This window comes from Pogona vitticeps, chromosome 13 (genome assembly GCF_051106095.1).
Source record: "Pogona vitticeps strain Pit_001003342236 chromosome 13, PviZW2.1, whole genome shotgun sequence".
Classification (NCBI taxonomy): domain Eukaryota; kingdom Metazoa; phylum Chordata; class Lepidosauria; order Squamata; family Agamidae; genus Pogona; species Pogona vitticeps.
In genome coordinates, this window is record NC_135795.1 from 20,262,112 (window position 1) to 20,287,970 (window position 25,859).

Here is a 25,859-nt window from a genome sequence, read left to right on the forward strand (position 1 = left end):
GCCCTCCCGCAGATATTCCTTGACTACCCCTCCCATCTGCCACAGCCAGAACAGCCAATGTCAGGGAACGCAGGGAGCAACACCTGGAGGGCCGTGTTGGGTCCAGACCCATATCAGGCACAAAGTCACCCCAAACTCACTTGCTCCTTTTTTAAAGGAGTGTTTTAAAAATGTTTTTTAAAAATCCCACCCCTGCAAGGTGACATTACAAAGGGCTTGAGACTATTCCCACATTTTTTTTTCTGTGAAAAATTTGCAGATTTTTTTTACACACAAAAACAAGCACTTCCACCTTTTGTCCAAAAATTCCTTGCATTTTGTGTTCATAACCTTGTCTAGTTCTCATCAAGTGCAGGTCTCCCAAAATTCAGAATGCAAAGCTTTGGCGAACCCTACCCCTCCTTTCTTTCGGTTTGAAAAATCTGTGCCAAAATACAACACAAAATTTCCATGCAGGATGACAAGGCATAGCCTCACAACCCTGGACAGAAGAAGAATGGGAAGAAAACAAAAGAAGACAGCTTGTAGAACACACCAAAACGGAGGCCGAGGAAGAGTCCCACGCCCTGGTGTCATGAGCTCACTCTTCCTGCAATACCGTCTTCTGCCCCTTGTGGCGCCCAAGAGCAGAAGAGAGCGAAGGGACTGGACGTTGCCACTTGACCCCTCACTGGCAAGAAAGCCGGGCTTGTGTCTCCGGGGCCTCCCTCTTACGCTGGCCAGGCCAGGTTGTCTCTGTGGCCGACGGGATTGACTGGACAGGCGGCTGCCGGCGGACAGAGGCAGGGCTACGTGTCCCCGACACGCTGGCGCCGCTTCCTGGCTTTCACTCCACGCTGCAGGAGCGCTGATCCTAAGCTGTCACCTGCAATGCAGCTCTGATTTGCATACAACGTATATCTGAATACTGATCAGACGATGGAGGGGAGGAAGAGTCACTTGGAGAGAAGGGACCCACAAGTGGACGGGAAAACGATACCATCCCCTTCCCGTCAGGATTCCTAGGAGGAGAGGCATCACCCGCTTCCTTAATTCTGTTTTTTCACATTGCAGAAGAGAGGACATCCTTATGCCATCCTTTGTCAGAATGTGTGTCTGTGTGTCTGTGTACGTGTGTGTCCACAAGCATTAAGTATCCCAGGTTTATGGGCTGCCTGTTATCCTCGCCATCCGGCCGTGACGTCTGGAGATGGGCCGAAGTTCCCAAAGTTGCCAGTCCTGAAAGAGTAAGGCCGCCTTTGGCACTTAGGCTGAGAGAGAAGCGGGGGGGGGGAGAGATTGAAATAGCCGCACACAACGAACGGTCTTGGTGTTCCTGTCTCCCCCTCCGCGCGGCCCTACCTCTGGGGCATCCCCAGGACCTGCCCTCAGTTCTCCAGCTTGGACCCTGTGTCATGGACCCAAAATGGCCTTTGGAAAGAGCCCCTGAATGGAGAGGTTGGCCAACCTCCCCCCCCCCCCCCATCATCACCAGCTCAGAGCTGGAAGCCTGAGACTTTCCTTGAGCTTCCTCCGGATGGTCTCCCAGCGCCGCAAAAGCAGCCTTTGGCTCCCAGCGCCTCCCAGCTCCCTTTCCCCAGGACAGCAACCCTTCCCATCTCCAGTTCTGCTGCAGAGCGAAAATAGCCACTGGAATGAAGAATAAAACAATCTCTCTCTCTCTCTCTCTCTCTCTCTCTCTCTGTGTGTGTGTGTGTGTGTGTGTGTGTTCCTTTTTATTATTATTGCATCCTGCAGTATCATGTAAAAGCAGATCTTCCACCTTCCAGGACTGGGCAAATTCATTTAGAGAACGAGGCTGTCGTTGTGGCTACAACTCTCTGTGGGGCTCCCTCCTTCCCTCCCTCCCTCCCTCCTTCTGCGTCAGGGAGCCTCTGCGCAAAAAGACAGCTCTCCCAATGACCGTATAAAACTTTGTTTGGAAGGCGGATTTCTTTCTTTCTTTCTTTCTTTTTAAAAAAAATCTCAGGGATGGAAGGCCTGCCTTGCCCGAGGCAGGGCAAGAGTGCAGAATGATCCCCCCACCCCCGGCTGGCCCAAAGGAGAGGTGGCAGCAGGAGGACCCGTAGGGCTGGGCAGGGAGAGCCGGAATTTGTGGACGCTTGCCGATGATCTCTAGCTGACGCTGTGCCATAAAGGGAACTCCCCCAGCCCTGCCATTAGGATGCAAGAGGGTGCTTTATTTACAGCCTAATTAGGGATTAAATTTTAGCGCAAGATAAACGACACACTGCCGTTAATTGTGCACCACCGGGCCAACCAGACTCTGCCTCTGCATCTGAGTAACGGGCGATATTTTGGGCAGATCAGCTATCTTCCTGGCAGCCCGACCGAGGAACTGCTTGGATACCCTTGGGACCCTTCCCTGCAGGGAGGGTCCTTACCTGTTGGGCACCTTCCTGCCTTGGCATCCATCGGTGAAGAAGACCTGCACTGATCCTGCTCCCTGGAAAGCAGGCCCAGAGCCGAGGCGTGGCTTGCTTTGGTGTGGATCAGGGGCAGACGCGGGGGGGGGGGGCTGTGTCTCAGGTGTGCAGCACCACGGATCCTTCTGTGGTTCTAGTGATGCTCCCTCCCTCTCTACACATGTGTCTCCCGGCCAGCCTGGCTGCAGGTCTCTGCTTCAGGGGTTTTCTGGCTTCAGATCGCCAGAGTTAGGAAAGCAGAGCCTTGGGGTTGCAAAACAGCAGTCGCAGGTTGCATTAAAACCTGGGTGCACAACAAATATGGCATCATTTCTCCGTTGGCTTCACATTATTCTGCACGGGTCTAATACATGTATTTGTTCTGTATTTGACTACTATTCATCCTTATGTACCAGACATTTGTTTTTAAAGAACGACTTCCTCTGAGTGAGTTCTTTGCTGTGTTAGGGAAATTTCCTTTTGGAAATATCAGTGTTCGATATTTCCAAATATCGAATAGTCCGAATAGTCAAAGCTATGGTTTTTCCTGTAGTGTTGTATGGAAGTGAGAGCTGGACCATAAAGAAAGCAGACCGCCGAAGAATGGATGCCTTTGAATTGTGGTGCTGGAGGAGGCTCTTGAGAATCCCCTGGACTGCAAGGAGAACAAACCTATCAATTCTAAAGGAAATCAACCCCGAGTGCTCACTGGAAGGACAGATCCTGAAGCTGAGGCTCCAATACTTTGGCCCTCTCATGAGAAGAAAAGACTCCCTGGAAAAGACTTTGATGCTGGGAAAGTGTGAAGGCAAGAGGAGAAGGGGACGACCGAGGATGAGATGGCTGGACAGGGTCATCGAAGTGACCAACATGAATTTGACCCAACTCCGGGAGGCGGTGGAAGATAGGAGGGCCTGGCGTGCTCTCGTCCATGGGGTCACGAAGAGTCGGACACGACTAAACGACTGAACACACACACAAAGATTAGGAGGCCATCATAGTTTGGGGACGTCATGAGAAGACCAGGCTCTCTAGAAAAGAAAATACAGAAGGATCCCTGTATCCGGGGGGGGGGGGTTCCCAACAAGCCGAGGATGCTGAAAAATATGAATACTGTAATACTGTAGCAAACACTGTTTTAATTGTATATATTGCATGGTCTCTGATTTCCTCTAGTGGCCAGTTCTGGTAACTACCTTTGGACATTATATTTCTAGGATTTTTCTTTTAATACTTTTAAATATTTTCAGAATTGGTGGATAATGATCCCACAGATGAGGGGATCCTACCATAATGCTTGGAAAGAAGGCAAAATGAAGAGAGGAATCCTGAAGAAGAGATGGACAGATTCCATAAAAGAGTCCTTTGCCTTGAGTTGGCAAGAACTGAGCGCGTGGGACGGTTAATGAGGGAACTTTTTGGGAGGTTGGTCCTGAACTTAATATAGCTGATTCTCAGTGAGATACTCAAGGGTGAGGTGAGCCTGCCCCGTGTCCACCTTCACTTTCTCCCCAGGGTTATGAAAAGCTTCTGTCCCCCCCCTCCCTTGGTATTCGCACCGCAGGTTGGAGAAATAGGTGACGATTTAGGTGGCTCCTGACTCGTCATGAGCCATCCGGAGAGCTTGCTTTCCCAGCAGTTGCAGGCCTTTGGAGGAAGTGAGTCCCAAACGGGGACCCAAATCTATGCTTAGCTTGGTTCTTTGTGATCCGGCCGTAGAGCTTCCCCTTTTTGGGTTTCTGGGCTAGAGCAATTCCCTGGCAGATGGAAGGCTGGCTTTAAGGAAGAGCGCTCCCAGCCAAGCAACCCTTTCCAGTGGGATGCAGCGCATGCCTCGGATGGCACCTTTACTCTGCCCTGGTGAATCCGGTCCCCTCTCTCAGATGCAATGTCTCCCTGAAGTTCCGCCAAGGTTTTATTAAGCTCCCGCGTCCACTAGATTATCGCCATCCCTCGCCTCCCTTTCATTTCAACAGGTAGGTCATCGTGATCTCCGTTGGCATCCTTCTCTACCACTTCTGTGTTGAACTCATGTTGATCTCTTTCCATGTGGAATAGTAAGCTTCCACCATGTCCCACATCACAGCCTTTTCTTCCTGGAGATCTCGGTCGTTGTTCCGTAAAGCCATGTACGCTTCCAAGAGGGCTATTTTGTCCCTGGCAATGGCCCTGTCCTCTTCCCAGAAGGGCTTGTCTTCCTTGCATGCCTTCCAGAAGGTCCTGTTCTTCTCTTCCGGGCTTTCTGGCTTCTCCTGCCCGGACTTGCTCTTCTCACGCAGGCCCTTGTTGGCCTCTCGGCACTCCTCGTTCCTTTGCTGGAAGACTCTGACCGTCTGTAGGAAAGATGTGTTCCTTATATCAAGGGAGGCAAGTTCGTCTTCGGTCATTTTGATCTTCTCCTGAAACGCTTTCATCCTGTCCTGGAAATTGGACGTTTTTGCTAGGGAGTCTTTGATCTCTGCCATTAAAAGCTTGCTTTCTACCAGGAAGATCTGGAGCTCCTCCATGAAGACTCTGTTTTTTCTCTTTGAAGGCATGGATCTCCTCCCACGAGGCCTTGATCTTGTTGTCCTCTCGGAAGGCCTTGATCTCCATCCTCAGTTCTTTACTTTTCTCCCAGAAATCCTTGATTTCCTTCTGCATGGTTGTCTTCTCCTCTTCCAGGTTGCGGTGGACAATCTCCTTCTGCAAGGCTGAGGGGAAGAGAGTCCCCGCGCGGTGCCAGCCCTCCCATCCGTCGGAAACAAGGGGAGCGCCAACCGGGTTTTTCTCCTCTGGTGATCCTGTGTGCAGAGAAAGAGATGTGTGAATGGCCCAGAAGAAGGGGGCATATTATCTGCTAACGGAGTGAGAGGAACATCCATATTTCTCAGAGCCTGCTTCAAAGGGGCCATCATCACCATCATCTGAGGGGGGCTGAATCCCTAGGATGAATGCATTCTCGCTGGGACCCCGGAGTCTCAGATCCAGAGGAGTGTAAGCCTTCAGAATGGCTCCCTGGAAACTGCCCTCACTCCGAACTGGCTGCAGCCTCTTGCCTTAGGCAGCAAATTGTCTTGGGCTGCCTCTGTGCAAGCACTTTGAAGTGGCAGAGTCATAGAGAACGACAACCTTCTAAAAACGGAATGCCAGGGGCTGGACCTGCCTGGTCTAAGCATGCAAAGACATTGTCCTGCCATCACAGTACAGTTTCTGTCTTTGGGGATTGATTCTAGAGATGGAAAGCAGGTAGAACAGAGAAGGGGGATTGCCGGCTAAGAGTGACGTTGGCCACCCGTTGGCACCAGGATGAAAGGCAGCCTGGCCCCCCGAAGACCCAACGCCAACTGTGGGAGGAGATTTCTGCCCTGCTACCCAGCGTGTGAGCTTCCTTTCCTCATGTCACTATAGGAAGACAAGAGTTCTTGATTAGAGAAAGCCTTTAGCCACACGCCGTTGGGTGCCTCCTATGCCTTTCGGGTGATGTTCAGTGAGAAATGGATTTTGAAAGCCCCCAGGTGTTCTAGACCCATAAAATACAAAGATATGGACTCACTCACACACATCTGCCTCCTATGATGAGGACTCCTTTGTGAAGAACACTGTTACCATGACGGCCTGTGAATGCCAAGAAAACAGACCTAGAACCTCAGTGGATCTCTGGATTCTGTCATCAGATTGCTGTCTGCTTTTTTTGGGGGGGTGTCCTTTGGGACCTGGAGAAGGCAGGCAGCAGGATCCTCATTCCTACGACTGGTAAACCTCTGCTTTCACAAAGACTTTCACAAAGTTAAGATGCAAAGCAAGCTACCTCAAAAGGTGAGGTGGCTGCATTTAGGGGGCAGACATAAGGGCATCTTGCACAAGTAGGGGAGAGACCACGAAAGGAGCTTCCACTGAGGGTGAGCTTCAAACACCAACGACCTTCAACTTTTTCCTGGAGGCAAAACCCTTCTCCTGGAAAAAAACCAACCATAAATCATGCAACTGGGTTTGTTTTGGCACCGTGCTAGGATCATTTTAACCAGGTTCGTTTTTTTGCTCTGCATTTGAAGCAAGCAGAGTAATCCATGCATCTTGGTTGGATGGGGCTGGGTCTCAGCAGAGCAATCAAATGGAGAGTGCCTTTTCCTGAATTTTATGACCCAGGTCTTGGATTGAAAAATTGCATGGTGAAGGTGAATATATTAGAGAAAGCAGGATATCAGGATCCGTGCACTGAGGAAAGCAGCCTAAGAACATAAATGGTAAAAGCTTGTATTACGTAGCTTTTTCTTTAAAACTTAGAATGGATTAGGAAATGAGATAAAAGAGGCTGATGACTGAATCCACGTGAAAGGCACTACATAATACATTTGCCTGTCCATCCCAAGAATCTGGGGGAATCTAAGCTGATTAAAAGAAACCAAACTAAAGTTCTTGAAGAATGGATCCCTGGATATGTCCAGTAAGGAAGTAGCATATAAATAATGAGTAGCAGGTGAAAATGTGATGGATAATACATTTCTAAGGGGGAAGAGATGGGAGAACAGGTCAAGGAAGAAGTCCTGTTATTTCCAGTGAGTTGACTTTCCTGCCCAAAATTCCAGCTGCAATGGGATGATGGCTCTGCAAGCAAGGAGAGGCTGTGGCTGGGCACCAGTAGCGATCCCTGGCAGGCGCCTTTGGAAGCCTCCCGGCTTCCCAGCTGCCGTGGAAGGCTTTGCAGGAGGACGGCCTGGGTTCAAGCTGGGGAAGTTCAAAGAGAACATCTGGAAGGATGTCGAACGTGAGCCAAAGCTGGAGGTTGAAATGCAAACCAGCAGCTTGAACCGAGGCTGGGCAGAGGGGGTGAGCAGGGAGCGCGAGGACAGGATGTGAATTATCCAGAACCAAATGTATCTCTAATGTATTAAATTAAGATGTATCTCCATGAAGTTTGTTTAAAACTTTTATTTCATATGCCATGGAGACAGTTTAGGCAAAAACACAGCATGCTGGGGGGTGGTTGGTCGCCTGTCTTCACCAAGAGATTTGCCCATCTCTGTGAGCGAACGGCGGGTGTCCTGATAGCTTTCGGGGAACCTCTCCTCCCACCGGTCCAGCTCCTCCTTCCAAAGAGCCATCTTTTCTTTCCACGTGGCCAGTTCTTCTTCCCACAGATCCGGTTCCGCTTGAAGCACTTTCTTGATGTCCCCAAAGAGGAGCGTGGTTTTCTTCCAAAGAGTCAGGTTTCGTTCCCATAACACAGCATATCCCCCTTTGGTGCTGTTGGAAATCTCTTGGGATTTCTGCCAGAATGCCACTAGCTTTTTTCTCCTGTCCTTGTTTTGCTTTTTAAGAGCCTCAACGGCCTCTTCCAGGAGCTGTTGCTTGTAGGAAATGTCTTTGACTTCCTGGTCCACCCAGTCTCCCATCGCACCTTCAACTAAGCCCAGTGATTCTGCAAGAAACGTGGGATTTCCTCGCTATGTGGGACAATTCAGGGAAAACTGTTCTCCTGGCTAAGATCTGCTGGCAGAAGGATTGGAAAAAAAAAAAGAACAACAAAGGGGAGGGAGAAAGTATAGGGTGAGGAAAATGCAAGGTTACATTAAAGCCAAAACTTCTCCCAGTCCAGAGACATGTTGACTACAGAGGTATGAAATCAGAGCAATATAAGGGTAATCTTGAGCATTTTCCAACCTCCCTCGGCTAGGGCAAATTCATTTCAACAGTTGCAGGTGTCCTGGCATTAATTTGGGTGGCTTGGTAAGATTCCATTCTGCATCAAGCAAACGGGGAACCATGACACCAGAGCAGCTGAGCTGCAAAATCAGGAAGCCTGCTGACATTTTAGTTAGGAATTCTGCAGATATTATAAAGATTGGCTCAACCCAGTGTAAAAAGGGGTTAAATCCTGCATTAGCCTAATAAGAGAACACTTGTTGGAACCAGCAGGATGTGTGCTAGGCAGCTTGCTCAAGTCCCTTTGACTTCAATGGATCTACAATGGTAAGGTTAAGGTTGGATTTATGCTGATGTATCATTCTGAAGCACCATGAAAACTAGGAGTGTCAAGGTTTGCTTTCTTTTTTAATTTACATGTTTTCTCCTCAGAGAAAGAGATAATTCATACAAGAAACAGCTCAAGTGGCCAAACTTTTCTTGCTCTGTAGCTCTTAACAGCAAGGAGGTAAATCATAGAGATAAATGTTCACTTCTCCCTTGCTCCCTCCCTCCTTCCCTCTCTGTAAAAAAAAATTCCTTGGAGATGAGATTTTTTGGGCTGCATTTCCCAGAATTCTTCAGTCAGCATAGCCATAAAATAAAATAAAAATAGAAAATCTCCAGCTTGTGGCAAGGTCACCCAACACCAACCGAGGCAGACCCCGTCCATTTGCCATGATAGAGTTTCCAGGACAGTCTGACCATGACACCATCTTCTGTGGGGCAGATCGGCTGTCGTTTCTTTGTACCTTGAGTTGCCCTTGACTTCTGGGGACGAAAGCCAGAGGAACCGGGAAGGCCTCCAACGTGTGGACTGGATGAATCGACTCTCTTGCACCCCGTTTCTTTGGGGGCAAGGTTGATGTCAGCTGTGGGCGACTGTTGTGTCATCTTGTCCTGAGGGGAGGTGGGTCACCAGAGTGACGACTCTCGTTGGGCAAGACCAGATGGATCACACCCAAGGAGACCAGGGACCGAGCTTGTTACAAGGATGTTGGTCTGAAGAACCAAGCAGACCGGTGATGGGGGAAAAGAAGGACCCTAAACAGCTGAGTGAGGACTGGAAGAGGCCATCCTGCATCATGGTGGGTTATGGGCTGAATATCAGAGAATGGGGCCAATGGCTAGCCAGCTGGCTAGCACCCTGAGCAGTCCTGTTCAGCCCTGTGTAGCAACCTCTTATTTACATCCGCTGAATTTTTAGGGATCTCTGCTTCCCATTCCTACAAAAAGCATCCTTTTGTCTGTCCTGCATCTCCTGGAGAGGTTTTTCCCTTGGCCAACGGGCCGAGGGCTGACCCCTTGGGAAGCAGCCTTTCTGTTTCCCGTAGGCTCCTTCCTTTGCTGGGACGATTCGCCTCCTGGCGTGGATTCCGAGAAGCTGCCAGGGAGGCTTCGCCACCAAGCGCAGGCGACATGATTCGCCTCTCTTCCTGCAGAGGTCGTGCCAGTGTTTTCCCTGCCACTCGCTGGGCTGACCTTTCAGCAAACCTTTGGGTATGGTGTTAACATATTTATCCAAGCGACCCCACTTGGGTGACATTTATCACTTGCTGGTATCTGACGGATGCTCAACATTTAGCTCAAAAGCCTGCCTTGATGCGTCGCGACACCCTACCCTATAGTCAACGAGAGGCTGTCACCGGGGGCGGGGGGGCGGTGCGTGCGTGTGTGCGTGCGTGCAGGGGGGCTTGTCTAGGAAATTGACTCCCCCTGACAGGGGCTGTGTGTGGGGCAGCTCTTTTCTCCAGGGCCTCCGGGTCTAATCTTGGTCTGGTTGCAGCAGTAAATTGAGTTATGGTGAAAGAAAACAACACTATCTTAAGTGAGACCCCAGATCCCATCCTGACACATCTCTGGCTTCCCAAGTGCTATGGTGCAGTTGAAGTGGAGCACAATCCCACCACTTTGCAGGCCCTCTCTAGAGCCCACCCTTAAAGCCTTTGGCCTTCCTGCCCAGTTACGGTTGCTCTGGTAGTTTACCGGGGAAAAATATCTGCCGATGTCTTGGTGAAGAAGCAGGAAAGAAGTAGAGCCTAAGAGTAGCAATCTACATATCAAGAAGTTCTGACTTAGAAAGTCAGGATGGGAGAGATATGTGGATCTATGTCCCGGGTATGCTCCCTGGCTGATGCCTCCTCCTAGTTCAGGCTTCCTGTCCTAAATGTTGGCATTTAATGTCCAAGAGATGGAGGCATCCACTCACAGAGATGACATCTAGCGTGGCCATAAGAGATCTCGCCACTCGGTCTTCCTGCCCATTCCCAGGGCTAACTCCCACGAGTAAAAGCTGTTCTCCAAATGGAGACCACGGCATTTGCAGAACACCCCTCCTGGCAGAGCAGCAAAAGAATTGCGGTGCAGTTTTCTTTAAAAAGAAAAAGAAAGAAAGAAAGAAAGAAAGAAAGAAAGAAAGAAAGAAAGAAAGAAAGAAAGAAAGAAAGAAAGAAAGAAAGAAAGAAAGAAAGAAAGAAAGAAAGAAAGAAAGAAAGAAAGAAAGAAAGAGGAAAGGAAAGGAATAAAATCCAATTTGGTAAACCAATGAAGGTTGCTTTGTGTGCCTCTCTTTGTAATCCCAGTAGGCTATATCGGAGAGAGTTTATAAGAGGTGTCAAAAGGCATTTGGTGGGGCAGACAGCACTAAATTAAAACCCGGCTGTAAACAATTTGCCTGCAAATACGCATTACCAGCTCCTGCCATATTAAAAGAAAGGGCCTTTTGTTTTCTCATAAGGAGGTGGGCAGATGGCTCTCGCCTTCTATTGTTGGTGGAAGAGATGCCTGTCATTTCACTGAGGGTGGGTTCAGTGGCTTATACCTTGCTTTGTAGGGCGACACACACACACACACAGAGAGAGAGAGAGAGAGAGAGAGAGAGAGAAGGTAGTCTGAAACGTCCTCCCCTCCACTCAGAATCCATTAGGGTGATGCTGTTCGAATGGGAAATGTTGTTCCCAGGTACAGCATGCTAATTTTGCCCATCCAATTCCATGGCAACTGTTTACTTCTGCAGGGGAGATTTTTAAAGGGGGAGCTGGCATTATGAAAGGACTTGCTGAACCTTCTCTACCTGGAGATCTGGGCAGCTAAGAACTGAGTCTGCGGTCCGATCAGCATTGCTCCCCCAATGCAGCAACAACAAGGGGAAGGCCACCAGCCCTCCGTTAGGGGTTTCGCAGGAGCTACCGGCAAGGTCCTAGGGGTTGCACCACATGTTACTGAAATAATAATATCTCTTTCTAGCTCTTATGTTTTCCCTCTAGGTACCCAGTTCCTTTCAAGCTCTGTGCCGGAGCTCTTTGTTTGCTAACAAAGCCTGAGTTCACCTATCCTCCCCCCCCCAAAAGAAAACCAAGATAAATTGCACAATGTAGTAACACAGAAATGGCGCCAAGACTGGATTCCCTGGAATAGTCACAGAATCGGGCCCGTGGTGACCGATGACACCGTGGTTTTTGAGCTCAGTCTTAGGGTGGAAAGCAGGGGTCCCATCCCGCTTTGAAGCAGAGGCTGCCTCCCTCCACGCCCTCCCCGAGACCTAACCCCTTGGCCTTCTTTGTCTCTCAGGTACTGTCGTGTGGATGATGCTTTGGTCTTTAGACTGCACGTCTCCTGCTAAACTTAGCACCATTCTGAGGGTGTCGGATCCTGCCCCCAAATTTTCCCTCAACTCGCAGAGGGCCTTGAATAATGCTCTCGAAAAAGGAACGCTTTCTGCAAGCGAAGGATAAGGGAGGTTTTTCAAAGAAACAAAAGCATATTTTAAACATTCTTTTTAAAAAATTTTTGCCCAGAGCACAAGCTTACAGGAGAAATTCTAGGAAGCTCCAATCTGTTCCCCTTCAAACATTTTGTCTGAGGAGAAGGGCACGGAGATATTTCAAGTGGATCTCAGAAGATATATTCCTTCCTCAACTCATCTGCTGCTGTCAAAATTACAAGACTTGGGGAGCCTTGCATAGTAAAAGAAAACAATACCTTGTCGTTTAAAATGTCTTTGTAGAGGTTTTTTTGTTGTTGCTGCTTCATTGAACAGATGGAGAACTGCCACAATCTACGTACCCCTCTCTGCACTGACTCGAGAGGATTACCTCACTTGCTTACACACAATCCACCTTTGTTCCGAATGACCTCTTCTCCAGACACTGCGTCCGTTTATTCTGCTGCTCTCTGTTCGATGTTCTGCAATTAAATGGGCAGCTTTGTCCTCCCCTCTTGCCGCTTACCGAGGGGTGCGGTACTTTAGGCAGGGCCTGGCCGAAGCATAACAGAGGGATTACTCTTCCCTTGATCTGGACGCTGTACATATTTCTGGACTGGACTGAGGCCCAGAATGGTGTTTGCTGCATTTGCTGCTGCAACACACCACTGACTCTGCTATCCCAAACCTTCTCCATTCAGCTGCAGGAAATGAGGGGTGCCTTCTAGCAAGAGAAAGGATAATTCTCTCTCCCCCCCCCCACATCTATCTTAATTTCTGGACTTTGCCCAGAGAGCAATCAACCCTTATGGAGTTGTAGCAAGGATGACGGAGGTCATTAAATTAACGACCTGTATTTTAGTTAGAAGGAGAGAGTAGATGCCCTTTACTTGAAGCCCAGCAGCTTGTCAGTTCCACAGAAACCTGTTCCAAGATGTATTGAACGTAAACTAATGGACGTTAACACACAACATCCCGCTTTTTGCAAGCAGAATGCAAAGAGAGTTTGTGTGTGTGTGTGTGTGTGTGTGTGTGTGTATGTGCGCGCATGTGCACGCAAAGAAATTTCCTTCGCTCCACTGCCTGTCCCTGAAACCTGCACCTACCCCGTTTGGAGGGAAAACAAATGCCTTTAAAATCCACTTCCCTCTCAGCGTGTTTCCTGGACCTTTACCTCTTGGAGAGAGGCAGGAGAGGCTTTGGAGAGCCCCTCAAGGGACAGAAGGACAGAGACACGCCCTTCCTATGCGCGGATAAAATGGAGCCTTTCCAATGTAATCCTAAAGCCTCAGCCTGCTGTGCTTGTGTCGTGAAAGGAAAGGCAAGAAACTAGGTCTTGATTAAAAGCATTTCTTCTGCCACCAAGGCCTTCTCTCTCCCACTCTGGTCTCCTCCAGATGTATGGGAGTACAACTCCCATCATTCAACATGCTATCTGAGGATGATAAAGAGTCATAGTCCAATATGCCCAATTAAAGAAGGCTATCATCAAGCACCTCTTCTTAAAGGACTCTTCCTTCCTTCCTTCCTTCCTTCCTTCCTTCCTTCCTTCCTTCCTTCCTTCCTTCCTTCCTTCCTTCCTTCCTTCCTTCCTTCCTTCCTTCCTTCCTTCCTTCCTTCCTTCCACCCATCATTAGCTCCTTCCTTCCTTCCTTCCTTCCTTCCTTCCTTCCTTCCTTCCTTCCTTCCTTCCTTCCTTCCTTCCTTCCTTCCTTCCTTCCTTCCTTCCTTCCTTCCACCCATCATTAGCTCCTTCCTTCCTTCCTTCCTTCCTTCCTTCCTTCCTTCCTTCCTTCCTTCCTTCCTTCCTTCCTTCCTTCCTTCCTTCCTTCCTTCCACCCATCATTAGCTCCTTCCTTCCTTCCTTCCTTCCTTCCTTCCTTCCTTCCTTCCTTCCTTCCTTCCTTCCTTCCTTCCTTCCTTCCTTCCTTCCTTCCTTCCTTCCTTCCTTCCTTCCTTCCTTCCACCCATCATTAGCTCCTTCCTTCCTTCCTTCCTTCCTTCCTTCCTTCCTTCCTTCCTTCCTTCCTTCCTTCCTTCCTTCCTTCCTTCCTTCCTTCCTTCCTCCCTTCCTCCCTTCCTCCCTTCCTTCCTTCCAACATGGTAGGAGAATATATTTGAACAGACTTGTCATCTTTAAGGAACAATGGCCTCTGTGCTGCCTTCCTAGCTGAACAGACACAGGAGCCTCTCTCAAGTAAAAGGTGGCGGCGAAACGACTCCCACATTCTTGGCCCTGGGACATGAAGGCAAGTCAGTCTCATCCCAAGCCAGGATCTAACAAATCCGGTTTCCTCTCGGTTTTGCAAAGGGGCCTAATGAAAACGCAACAATGACGATGACCCAGACAATCCAGAATGGCCGAGGAGCCTTCTCCCGAACGTGTGGGTATGTTGTATTTTGCTGAGGCCGCCGGTTCTGAAGCACGACACCAGCCCACACCGTTGGCTTAATAGCTTTTTACCTCTTTCTGCTAAACTTGGATCAGCGGCCCCTTTTTGTCCTTCTCTATATGGAGTTCCCTGTGACATGATTTATTGGGTCGCTCACGCCGAGGAGCAAATAACAGGTTTCCAGAGCAAATGGAGGCTTGATTTCCCCTTTGGTTCAGTCTGACAGCCTCTCTGCCCGCCGGCCCCCTTTTCTCTTAAAAATGAGTTCCCCCCTGAGCTGTTTCCGCTGTTAACCCCCAAGGTTGCTTTGTGGTTGTAATAAAGGCACTTAACTTGTGCTGCATCTACGTTCTCAACAGTTTAACACCGCCAGTGTTGGACTCACAAGGGCTCAATTACAGGGCTGGCGGCAGAGCCAAGCTGGTGAGGTGCACGTCCATGCGCGCGGGGGGGGGCAGCTTGCCCAGCTTCTCCTTGAAGGCATTTTCTCCCCCTTGGACATCTTCAAAGTCTTCTTCTCCAGCGTTAATCCATGTCCCCGATCCTCTCCACGAGGTTGAGAACCAGCGTTCCTTTCAAAAGACATGCTGCTGAGAGGCGTCTCATATCACCTTTTGAAAAACCCCATTCCCGCTCGGATCCAGTACAATTTGGTGGGTCAAGACCGTCCCCTCCTTTGCCGTGAGGTGCCTGTATATCCTCAGGATCTCCTCCCACCCTGTCTAGTTCACGGAAGAGGCGAGCCTGTCAGAAGGTCTCACAAGTGCAAGGGCAGATCCATCAATGCCAGTCTGATCAGCCTCCTCTCCCGTAAACCTGGGCAGAACTCCGGCAGGTGAGATCCAGTCTCTTCAAACCCCTTGTCGTTGACCATTTGGAAAGTGCTGTCATATCATGTACAATAGCCACATGGCGCATTCCCTTGGCTTCTGTTCGGCTGGGATCATCTCTGGGGCTGGTCGAAAAAGGCCAGCAGCAGGAGCAGTCAAGTTGGGAAGTTTCTCTCATCGGGGAAAACAGTGTTAGGATTTTAAAAAGAGAGAGAGAGAGAGAATATTCACACAAAGTAAAGGATAGAAACATCTTCCTGCTTCCATTAAAACGACCACTTTCAACCTGAAGGTTGAAAACACATATGTCGGACCACTTTCAGGATAATCAGAATGGGGTTGTGTTATTTACCAGGTGTCTTGAGTAACTCTGTGACACTTTGTGTTTTTTTATTGAGGTCTTTGACAAGCGAAAGGCATACTTTCCCCACTGCTAATATACAAAGCACAACAATTTTATTGGGAGTCATAAAGAAGATCATCATCCTTTTACATAGGCTGGAGGGACAGATGTAAAATTCTTGTTGCGTGCATCAGCAAATATAAATAGATCTTCCCTCCCTCGTGAATCCCCCATTTGCAGAAATGTTCCAACGGAGCCGAGGCGATTCTTCTGAAGCATTCAGAAATTGTGCTTTCTTGCAAGGGTCCCTTATATAATACCGAGGCTGGGCCAATTTATCCGGAGCGCAATGTTTCAGCAGCTGGGGAAATACGAACTGAAGGCACGCCAAATGAATTCATTAGGATTTATGCTATTAAGACAAATTCATTATCCTTATTATTCTTGAAAACAATGTATAAAAATGGGGCCTTAAAAAAGGGTAGAATGCTGAAGAACACCTTGGCCGTAAGGGCGAACGTGGTTGCAGCTGCGTTTGGAAAGGATGTGGCCTCTGCACCGGAGGCGAGAGATGACGTGTTGAACCAAATCTGTGCAGATGTGTGTTTTTCAACTGCCATTCCTAGAATTCTCCAGGCAGCATAGGGGAATCTGGGGGTTGTAGTCCAAGATCAAACCAGTGCACACCTCCAGGGCTGACCTCTTGGGCCTGTCCAGTTCCTCTTCAGTTGGGTTGAAACACTAGGGCAGAGGTTCCCAACTTTGGATCTCCAGATGTTTTTGGACTGCAACTGCCAGAAATCCCGGTTGGCACAGCTAGAGGCGAAAGCTTCTGGAGGTTTTAGTCCAAGAACATCTGGAGATCCTAGTTTGGGATAAGGGATTGCCTAAAATGCTGACTTAAAATTCATGGGCCAAATTTTAATCCCATGCCAAATATCGCTGGAGTCTGTGTGTGTTTAGTCGTTTAGTCGTGTCCGACTCTTCGTGACCCCATGGACCAGAGCACGCCAGGCCCTCCTGTCTTCTACTGCCTCCCGGAGTTGTGTCAGGTTCATGTTGGTTGCTTCGCAGACACTGTCCAGCCATCTCATCCTCGGTCGTCCCCTTCTCCTCTTGCCGTCACACTTTCCCAACATCAGGGTCTTTTCCAGGGAGTCTTTTCTTCTCATTAGATGGCCAAAGTACTGGAGCCTCAGCTTCAGGATCTGTCCTTCCAGTGAGCACTCAGGGTTGATTTCCTTTAGAACTGATAGGTTTGTTCTCCTTGCAGTCCAGGGGATTCTCAAGAGCCTCCTCCAGCACCACAATTCAAAGGCATCAATTCTTCGGCGGTCTGCTTTCTTTATGGTCCAGCTCTCACTTCCATACATCACGACAGGAAAAACCATAGCTTTGACTATTCGGACTTTTGTTGGCAAGGTGATGTCTCTGCTTTTCAAGATGCTGTCCAGATTTGTCATCGCTTTCCTCCCAAGAAGAAGGAGCCTTTTAATTTCAGGGCTGCTGTCTCCATCTGCAGTGATCATGGAGCCCAGGAAGATAAAATTTGACACTGCCTCCATATCTTCCCCTTCTATTTCCCAGGAGGTGATGGGACCAGTGGCCATGATCTTAGTTTTTTTGATGTTGAGTTTCAGACCGTTTTTTGCACTCTCCTCTTTCACTCTCATTACAAGGTTCTTTAATTCCTCCTCACTTTCTGCCATCAGAGTGGTATCATCTGCATATCGGAGGTTGTTGATATTTCTTCCGGCAATCTTAATTCCGGCTTGGGTTTCTTCCAGTCCAGCCTTCCGCATGATGTATTCTGCATATAAGTTAAATAAGCTGGGGGACAATATACAGCCTTGCCGTACTCCTTTCCCAATTTTGAACCACTCAGTTGTTCCATGACCAGTTCTAACTGTTGCTTCCTGTCCCACATATAGGTTTCTCAGGAGACAGATAAAGTGGTCAGGCACTCCCATTTCTTTAAGAACTTGCCATAGTTTGCTGTGGTCCACACAGTCAAAGGCTTTCGCATAGTCAATGAAGCAGAAGTAGATATTTTTCTGGAACTCTCTGGCTTTCTCCATAATCCAGCGCAAGTTAGCAATTTGGTCTCGAGTTCCTCTGCCTCTTCGGAATCCAGCTTGTACTTCTGGGAGTTCTCGGTCCACATACTGCTGAAGCCTACCTTGGAGGATTTTGAGCATAACCTTGCTAGCGTGTGAAATGAGTGCAATTGTACGGTAGTTGGAGCATTCTTTGGCACTGCCTTTCTTTGGGATTGGGATGTAGACTGATCTTTTCCAATCCTCTGGCCACTGTTGAGTTTTCCAAACTTGCTGGCATATTGAATGTAGCACCTTAACAGCATCATCTTTCAAGATTTTAAATAGTTCAACTGGAATGCCATCACCTCCACTGGCCTTGTTGTTAGCCAGGCTTTCTAAGGCCCACTTGACTTCGCTCTCCAGGATGTCTGGCTCAAGGTCAGCAACTACATTGTCTGGGTTGTCCGGGATATCCACATCTTTCTGATATAATTCCTCCGTGTATTCTTGCCACCTCTTCTTGACGTCTTCTGCTTCTGTTAGGTCCCTCCCATTTTTGTCTTTTATCATGTTCATCTTTGCGCAAAATGTTCCTCTAATATGTCCAATTTTCCTGAACAGATCTCTGGTCTTTCCTTTTCTGTTATCTTCCTCTATTTCTTTGCATTGTTCATTTAAGAAGGCCCTCTTGTCTCTCCTTGCTATTCTTTGGAAGTCTGCATTCAAGTTTCTGTAACTTTCCCTATCTCCCTTGCATTTTGCTTCCCTTCTCCTCTCTGCTATTTCTAAGGCCTCGTTGGACAGCCACTTTGCTTTCTTGCATTTCCTTTTCTTTGGGATGGTTTTCGTTGCTGCCTCCTGGACAATGTTACGAGCCTCTATCCAAAGTTCTTCAGGCACTCTGTCCACCAAATCTAGTTCCTTAAATCTGTTCTTTACTTCCACTGTGTATTCATAAGGGATTTGGTTTAGATTATACCTGAGTGGCCCAGTGGTTTTTCCTAATCTCTTCAGTCTAAGCTTGAATTTTGCTATGAGAAGCTGATGATCAGAACCGCAGTCAGCTCCAGGTCTTGTTTTTGCTGACTGTATAGAGCTTCTCCATCTTTGGCTGCAGAGAATATAATCAATCTGATTTCGATATTGCCCATCTGGTGATTTCCATGTATAGAGTCGCCTCTTGTGTTGTTGGAAAAGAGTGTTTGTGATGACCAGCTTATTCTCTTGACAAAACTCTATTAGCCTTTGTCCTGCTTCGTTCTGAACTCCAAGGCCAAACTTCCCTGTTGTTCCTTTTATCTCTTGGCTCCCTACTTTAGCATTCCAGTCCCCTAGAATGAGAAGAACATCTTTCTTTGGTGTCAGTTCTAGAAGGTGTTGTAGATCTTCATAGAATTGTTCAATTTCAGTCTCCTCAGCAATGCTGGTTGGTGCATAAACTTGGATTATTGTGATGTTGAATGGTCTGCCTTGGATTCGTATTGACATCATTCTATCATTTTTGAGATTGTATCCCATTACAGCTTTTCCCACTCTTTTGTTGACTATGACGGCTACTCCATTCCTTCTACGGGATTCTTGTCCACAATAGTAGATATGATAATCATCTGAGCTGAATTCGCCCATTCCTGTCCATTTTAGTTCACTGATGCCCAGGATGTCGATGTTTATTCTTGCCATCTCCTGTTTGACCACCTCCAGCTTCCCAGTGTTCATAGATCTTACATTCCAGGTTCCTATGCAGTATTTTTCTTTGCAGCATTGGATTTTCCTTTCACTTCCACAAAGCTGGAGTCTAAGAGTGGGCAAAAAGACAAATCCAGGCAGAAGTCAGACAGGTGCAGACAGCAGGGATAGAAATTGTCCTCATCATCCCTATCACCGCCCTCATCCTATCATCCGCCTGGAAATGTAAACTTTTACTGGTTCCCTTTTTCAGCTCATAATCTGGCTGGAGTTCATGAAATGGGTAGAGCGTGTATTAGACTCAGAGTTAAGATCAGGCTTGTTTGCTTCCTCAACTGTTTTAGATGGAAGCAGCGGAACCTTCCCTTCCAGGCATAAGCAAATGATCATTGCTTCTTCTTTTTAAAATTATCCCAAATTATAAAATTACCATTTCATACTACTTTCTTTTTTTAAAAAAAAAACCATTGCTCCTTGAAATAGCTCAAGCGGCACCTCTAACCTGATTTAGTAATAGGCCACTGTATTTAAAGGTAATTGATTATGCCATTAAAAGGCAAGTGATTAATCAACTGACATCTTAGGAGAAATATTGCCGCCAGGATATTTTCATAGCTGAAACGGGGATAGCTGGCTGACAGAGGAGGGAGAGCAACACGGCCCTCTCTTGATAGCTCTTGTTCCAGTGTTTCTAGGCCTTGGTGAGAGGAATGATCCGCAAGAGACAAGCATTGTGATGAATCTTTTCAATTCTGCTGCCGCCTTGCCTGGCGGGAGAATCTCTCTGGGTGCCTGACCTGCTGTGTTTGCACGCCCCTCCCTGGTGCTCAGCAAGCAGGATCAAAGTCCTGCCGAGGCAGCAACGCCTCTTTCTTCCCTCTTAAGAAGTCTCCTAACAATGAAAGCGGGCTCCGTTCCCCGGCCTCCTTCCTTCCTTGCATTCTGATGCGATAAGTCGAGCTTCTCTCTTGCTTTAAAATAGAGCTGGGCTGCTTCATGGAGGGGAGCAGATTTGGGTGCAAGGAGGGACCTGCTTTCTGCGTGAAACAGCCGGGATGAAAAACAGAAGCGCACCCCTCTTGGCTCATAGTACTGGCTTGACCCCTGTTCTTGCCTAAGTAAATCACATTAAAGGAGGCTCCTTGACTCAATGGGGATTTAGTGAGTCAGCCCGTAGAGTCATGGAATAATGGAGCTGGAAGGGACCTAGAAGTCCACTGGGTCCAGCCCACCTGCTCAAGGCAGGAATCCAACTCAAAGCAGATCTCACCAAGGGTGGTCCAATTTCTTCTTGAACGCCTCCAGCATTGGAGCGCTCGCCACCTCCCGAGGCCGTGGGTCCCATTGTCGTACTGCTCAAAGAGTTAGGAAGTTTTTCCTGATTTATTCAGCCTAAAATGTAGGCTTCCTGTCACTTGAGCCCATTAATACATGTCTGGGATGTGGGAGAACAGGTCGTACCCCTCCTCTCTAGGACTGCCTCCCAAGGATTTGATGAACTGTGCTGTCCTATCTTCTTCTCTCAAGGCTAAACATGCCCATTTCCTCCAGTCTTTCCTCAAAGGACTTGGTTTCTAGTCCCCTGATCCTCTTTGTTGCCTGCCTCTGAACTTGCTTCAGTTTGCAGGCGTCCTTCTTACAAGCGTGGTATCCAGAACTGGACACAGTAACTCAAGAGGAGGCCTAAGGAGTGCTCCTCCACATATTCCTTTGATTCAAATCAGCCTACTCTCGTTGTGACTGACTTTAGAATAGTATGTCACAGTGAGACTAGGCCTATTTGAATCAATGGAAATGATGGAGAAGCAGACTCACTAAATCCCCATGAATTCAATGGACCAACTCTAGGGCAATTTACTACTCTAAGCAGCAGGATCTGGGCCATTGCTTACATCCATGCTAGTCTCTTCTCCATAAGAGCCTGGCTCAATTTCCGGCAGACTTGAGGGACCCTTTTTGGCTGAGGGGGGTGGAAGATGGACAGAGTGATAAGATAACCTGATTTTAGCTCAAATATTCCTATTCCTGCCACTGACAAAACCATGGAGAGGCTTTTCAGCTTTCCCAAGATCTGCCTAAAACCCATACAAAAGCTGGAGAGCCCCCCCCCCCGTTGATGATGTCGTGGGGCAAAAGGTGGCGCTAATTGGGAATTCCAAGAAGGCTGGATTGGCCCCCGGGATTGAAGTCCCTGACTCCTGATTTCTACCCTGACCGGCCATATTGACGAGGAGATTCTGGGCATTGTAGTCCAGTCCCTTCCTCCCCTTAATGTCCCCAGACTCTTCTCTGTCTGCAAAGGGTTTTTCTGAGCAGGCTGAACATTTAGGCTCATTTTAGGAAACTAGTTTAAAGGACAGAAGCTGGGGAGAAAGAGGGGCCCCTTCCTGTTTTCCCCACTTTGCTGGCAGAAGCTCTCCAGAAGATTGCAGCGATGAGACCTCCCACTCTTGGAGGAGTTGGCTTGCTTTCTTAGAGCCTCCTCCTCCTCCTCCTCCTCCTTTTTTTGGCCCAGAGAGGCTTAACTGGTGGGATTTCACCGTGGGTCTCTGCCAAAATAAAGGGAAATACAGATATAATTGCCCTCTTTGTGTGATGCATCGCTAGTGGCAGACGCAGAACGTCGTCACCCCTGATTTGTGTAACCTGCAAGACATGCTCCAGAGGTAGCCTTTCTGTGTCTGCACGTGAATGCTTGCTCGAGTCCCCCTTGCAGTTTGAGGTCCTTCGATGCAACAGCTACGAGAGGGAAGCAAAACAGCTGCAAGACAGGGGAGAAAACCTAGCAAAAAGGAGGAAGCAACCCCTAAATCTATTGTTGTAGTAGGAGAGAGAGTGAGAAATAATAATATCGCTCCCATGAAGGAGGAATGCTCTCTCTCTCTCTCTCTCTCTCAATCTCTCTCTTTGTGTGTGTGTGTATGTGTGTGTTTAGAAGCACAGGTAGAAATGTCAGCAGCATTTCCCTCTGGAAGATTTAAAGGTCAAATCCGGGTTGGGAAGACAACTTTGTACAGCAAACCATCAAATTTGCTCTGTGCCTTTTGCAGGAACTGCCCTCACTTCCCCCGGCTGAGCGTGACCCTGTTTTCAGGTGAAAGCTCACCTACCACCAAAAGCCGGGGAGCCAGAAAGGTCGCCTCTTGGCATTTCCCATTCCTTGCTTTGGGTCTTTTCCTTTCGGGGAAGGGAGGGAGTGTCCCCAGAATGGACCAGGCCTCCAGTTTTGACACACGGCCAGGTCATGTAGGTGGAAGGCTGACCCTCGGCCGCAACGACCCCGCTCGCCTTGTTCGTCTCGTTAGACTCAGCAATGAAACATTTAGCGCGAGGCCTCAACCTGGAAACGAAGAGCTCCAATCGATTGGCAAACATGATGGTTGTTTTTTTCTTCATTTGGCACTCAGTTGGACATCTGGGCTTCATTGCCTTTATAAATATTCAGCTGGCAAAGCAAAGTTGTTGAGAATATTCTTATTGCACATACATCTGGCTCCTGCACTGAAATGACAGCGAGTTGAAAGCTTACACCACTATAGACCCGTCACTCTTTAAAAAGTGGCCTGGCTCTTTTGTAGAACATCCCGGCTTTCTCCTTTTCTGGGAAGCAGATACACCCAGATGTGCTTCAGCGGTTGCATACGTTGCGTTCATAAAGAGACCCCAGATTAAAAATTCAGCGTCCCATTAGCGGCATATACTCTCCGGATCTCTGACCTCATTAAAAGGGAATGCAGCTGCTAAGTGACTAATGCACGCCAAATTGGACATTTTTCTCTTTTCCTCTCTCAGCATTTTCTCGGGTGCTGCAGGGATTGTGACCCCATAGTGTCCACTCTTTTCTAAGATGCAAGGCCCTCTGGGGCCGGAGAACATCGGGTAGAGCCAGAGGGGACAGCCTCCGGAGGGGCTAGAGGCTGCACGGACGCTGGCACACATGTCAGACCCCATACCCTTCTTTCACAACCCTACGAAATTTTGCCTCTGTGTGTATGTGTGTGTGTGCATGTGTGTGGTTTGGTTTTGCTCAGGGCTCTTGTATTTCCTGTTGAAATAAAACAATGGAGCCGTGTGACATTCCTCCCTTTCTATTTCTATTTCTTGGTGGCCAAAGTTCAAAGCTTCCTTCTCGTGATAAATCCCAGTTCATAAGTCCTGGAGGTGTATTAATTCTCTCTCTCTCTCTCTCTCTTTTTTAAGAGAAACTATTGGACGGTACACTTTTTCAGTGATTAAGATTAATGAAGGTGTTCCTCAGTTTCAAATGATCAGAATGGTTATCAGCTTCAGGCCGGCCCTGTTCAGCCGCAGTATATCTCCTTTCCCCCTCTCCTCCTCCGTTTTTGTTGCAAGGGAGAATTTATGGCAGCCCAGAGGAGGAATCTTCCAAAAATGAGAAAGGTTATTAATTTAAAAAAAAACACCAATACTTTGACATCAAATGTAATATTGAAACACCTCCTGTTCCCTTCGTTTAACTCCGCTTGGCCAAATTGACTTTGCCGGCTCATAATCACTCTGACCTACTCCCTTATTTCATTTGCTGCATGAAGTGAGATTTTAGGCTGACGGCCCGTTAAATCTAAGTCATTTTCTAATTACAGGAGCAGGGGAGGGAGCAGGCAAAGATCTTCATTAATCATAATGGCAATTGTAAGCAGGAATACGTGAGCATAGACGTTCACAACTGTATTTTTAAAATATTAGGGCAAAAGCAGACGAAGACATGGGGAAAACGAGGGTTGTGTGTTTTTTTTTTGTCCCTCTCAGGGGTCCAGCGTGGCCTGTGGAAGTCAAAGGTCAAACCTACCCATCGTGGTTCAAATGCCCCTCTTGCCCCTCGGGAAAGGATGACTCACGGATGCTGAAAACCATATACTGAGTTTTTAGCCTTTGCAATCAGCTTTCTAGAGGCATCTGCCACGGTTCTTTATTATGGCCTCCTAAAGTTCTTGTTCTGCGCCTTCAACGCACTTCCCAACATACAGTCACCCGAGCAGGGCATTCAAGATTAGCAAGATATTTAAGGAATGGTCTTGCCTTCTCCTCCCCCAAATGGGTTTCCAGAGCCAAGTGGAGATTCAAACCCGAGCCTCCCTGGTCTATCCCTCTAACCGCTGTGCCACCCTGTCTCTTTTCCAAAGTTGATTCCATTTCCATAAGCAGATGTCCTTCCAAGGAAACATGTTTCGTAGCTGGGGTTATTCGACGGCTGCTGTTTGAGCGAACAAGACGATCAAGTGAATTAGGCTCCCCAGTGAGTCCATAAGGTTCTCCAACACGTCGCCCCCCCCTCCCCACCTCCCAAATCATGGCAGAGTTTATCCATCTGAAGATCAATGCCCTGATTTGTTGTTCTGTACAGTTATGGAGAACCGAAGCAGCTGGAATGAATAATCAGCCCTCCTCTCATCCTCGCTCTCTTATCTATCTGATTGTCAGTGAGAGCACATTTCCAAAATGATCCCCTGGCAGTCGGACTTTTAATAAGCCTCTCCCAGATCCGTTGCAGCTTTCATTATGCGGTCTGCCAGAACAGGTTGGCTGGTGGGATTTGGCTTCCAGCTGCTTTGATGGTTAAGTACCCATGTTTGTGTTTATGTTGTGTGTGATTTGACATCCCAGGAGTTGCTCGGATGGTGAGACAGGAAGCTTCTGGGTCAGATTTTCCTTGGGCTCCTTGGAACAGGCCTTAGGAAATCCATGCTTTCCAAGGTCCTGTTTTCCATTATAATGCAGGCCTTAGTTGAATCTGCCCTTTCCCAGGTAAAATCCATGCTTCCTGAGCTGTCAGTTCCTGTAATAACAGGAATGTCACGCTTTCTCAGCTACGGTGGGAAATGGCTCTCCTAAGGCTTAGCAACTGGCCATATGGTCTTTAAGTCAAAAGAGACTTTCATTCTGGGGCCAAAACACGTTGACCGGACCTTCTCTCCAAATCAGGGACCCAAATTGCAGCCTAACACACCTAAACAGGGCAGGGCTAAGGCCAATTCCAGGCGGTCCCTAGAGTGTCTTATATCAGAGGTGAAGGACCTCGGGCTGTGAAGAGCCTACCAAGAAAAGGCACACTGGGGAGGATGGGTTTTGTAGTTTTACACCCCTCGACAGGATGAGCTTTAGGAAGGGCAGATCCAGCCTGCAGCTGCTTCTTCTGCACTGGGCAAAATAGTGGTTTTCCATTTCTGGAAATCAAGGCTTTTTGTAGCTCTGCAAATTTTTTTAAACTGGGAATGCTGGGGATGGAGCCGGGAGGCAGCTTATGCCCCCAGAAGCTGGGCTGGGCTGCAGAGCTTCTTGCACATCATTCCAAATCATCGCCTGCTGTGAGGGTTGCATCCCCTTGGAGAGGGCATCCCTCTTGGCCACCTCGAGAAACCTTTGGGGTCATCTCTGCTTTTCCCAAACGGGAGCCAAGCTCCGCTTCCGGTGAAGTTTCTGCAAGGCAAATGGATCCTGTCACGAGATAAATGGTCTCTAGATCGGATCAGTGTCTCTCCACCTACACGGAGGAGGCCACGAGATGATTGATGCTTCCCTGGCAGACAAGGTGAGATGAAGATTTATGGAGGAGAATAAAACCTCTCTTCCCCCAAACAGCCAACGGTCATGTTGGCGGTTAATGCTTCTTTTGATCAATAACCCAGGACCCTATGGCGGTTTTGTTTTTCTCTTCTTATTGTTTTCCTCTGATTTTATGCATCATTTAATTTTTTTAAAAAGTTAGTTTGTGTTCCACCCAGAGAACTTTTGTCCTTGGGTGATCTAAAAGTTTGCCAAATCCTAAGCTAGAAGC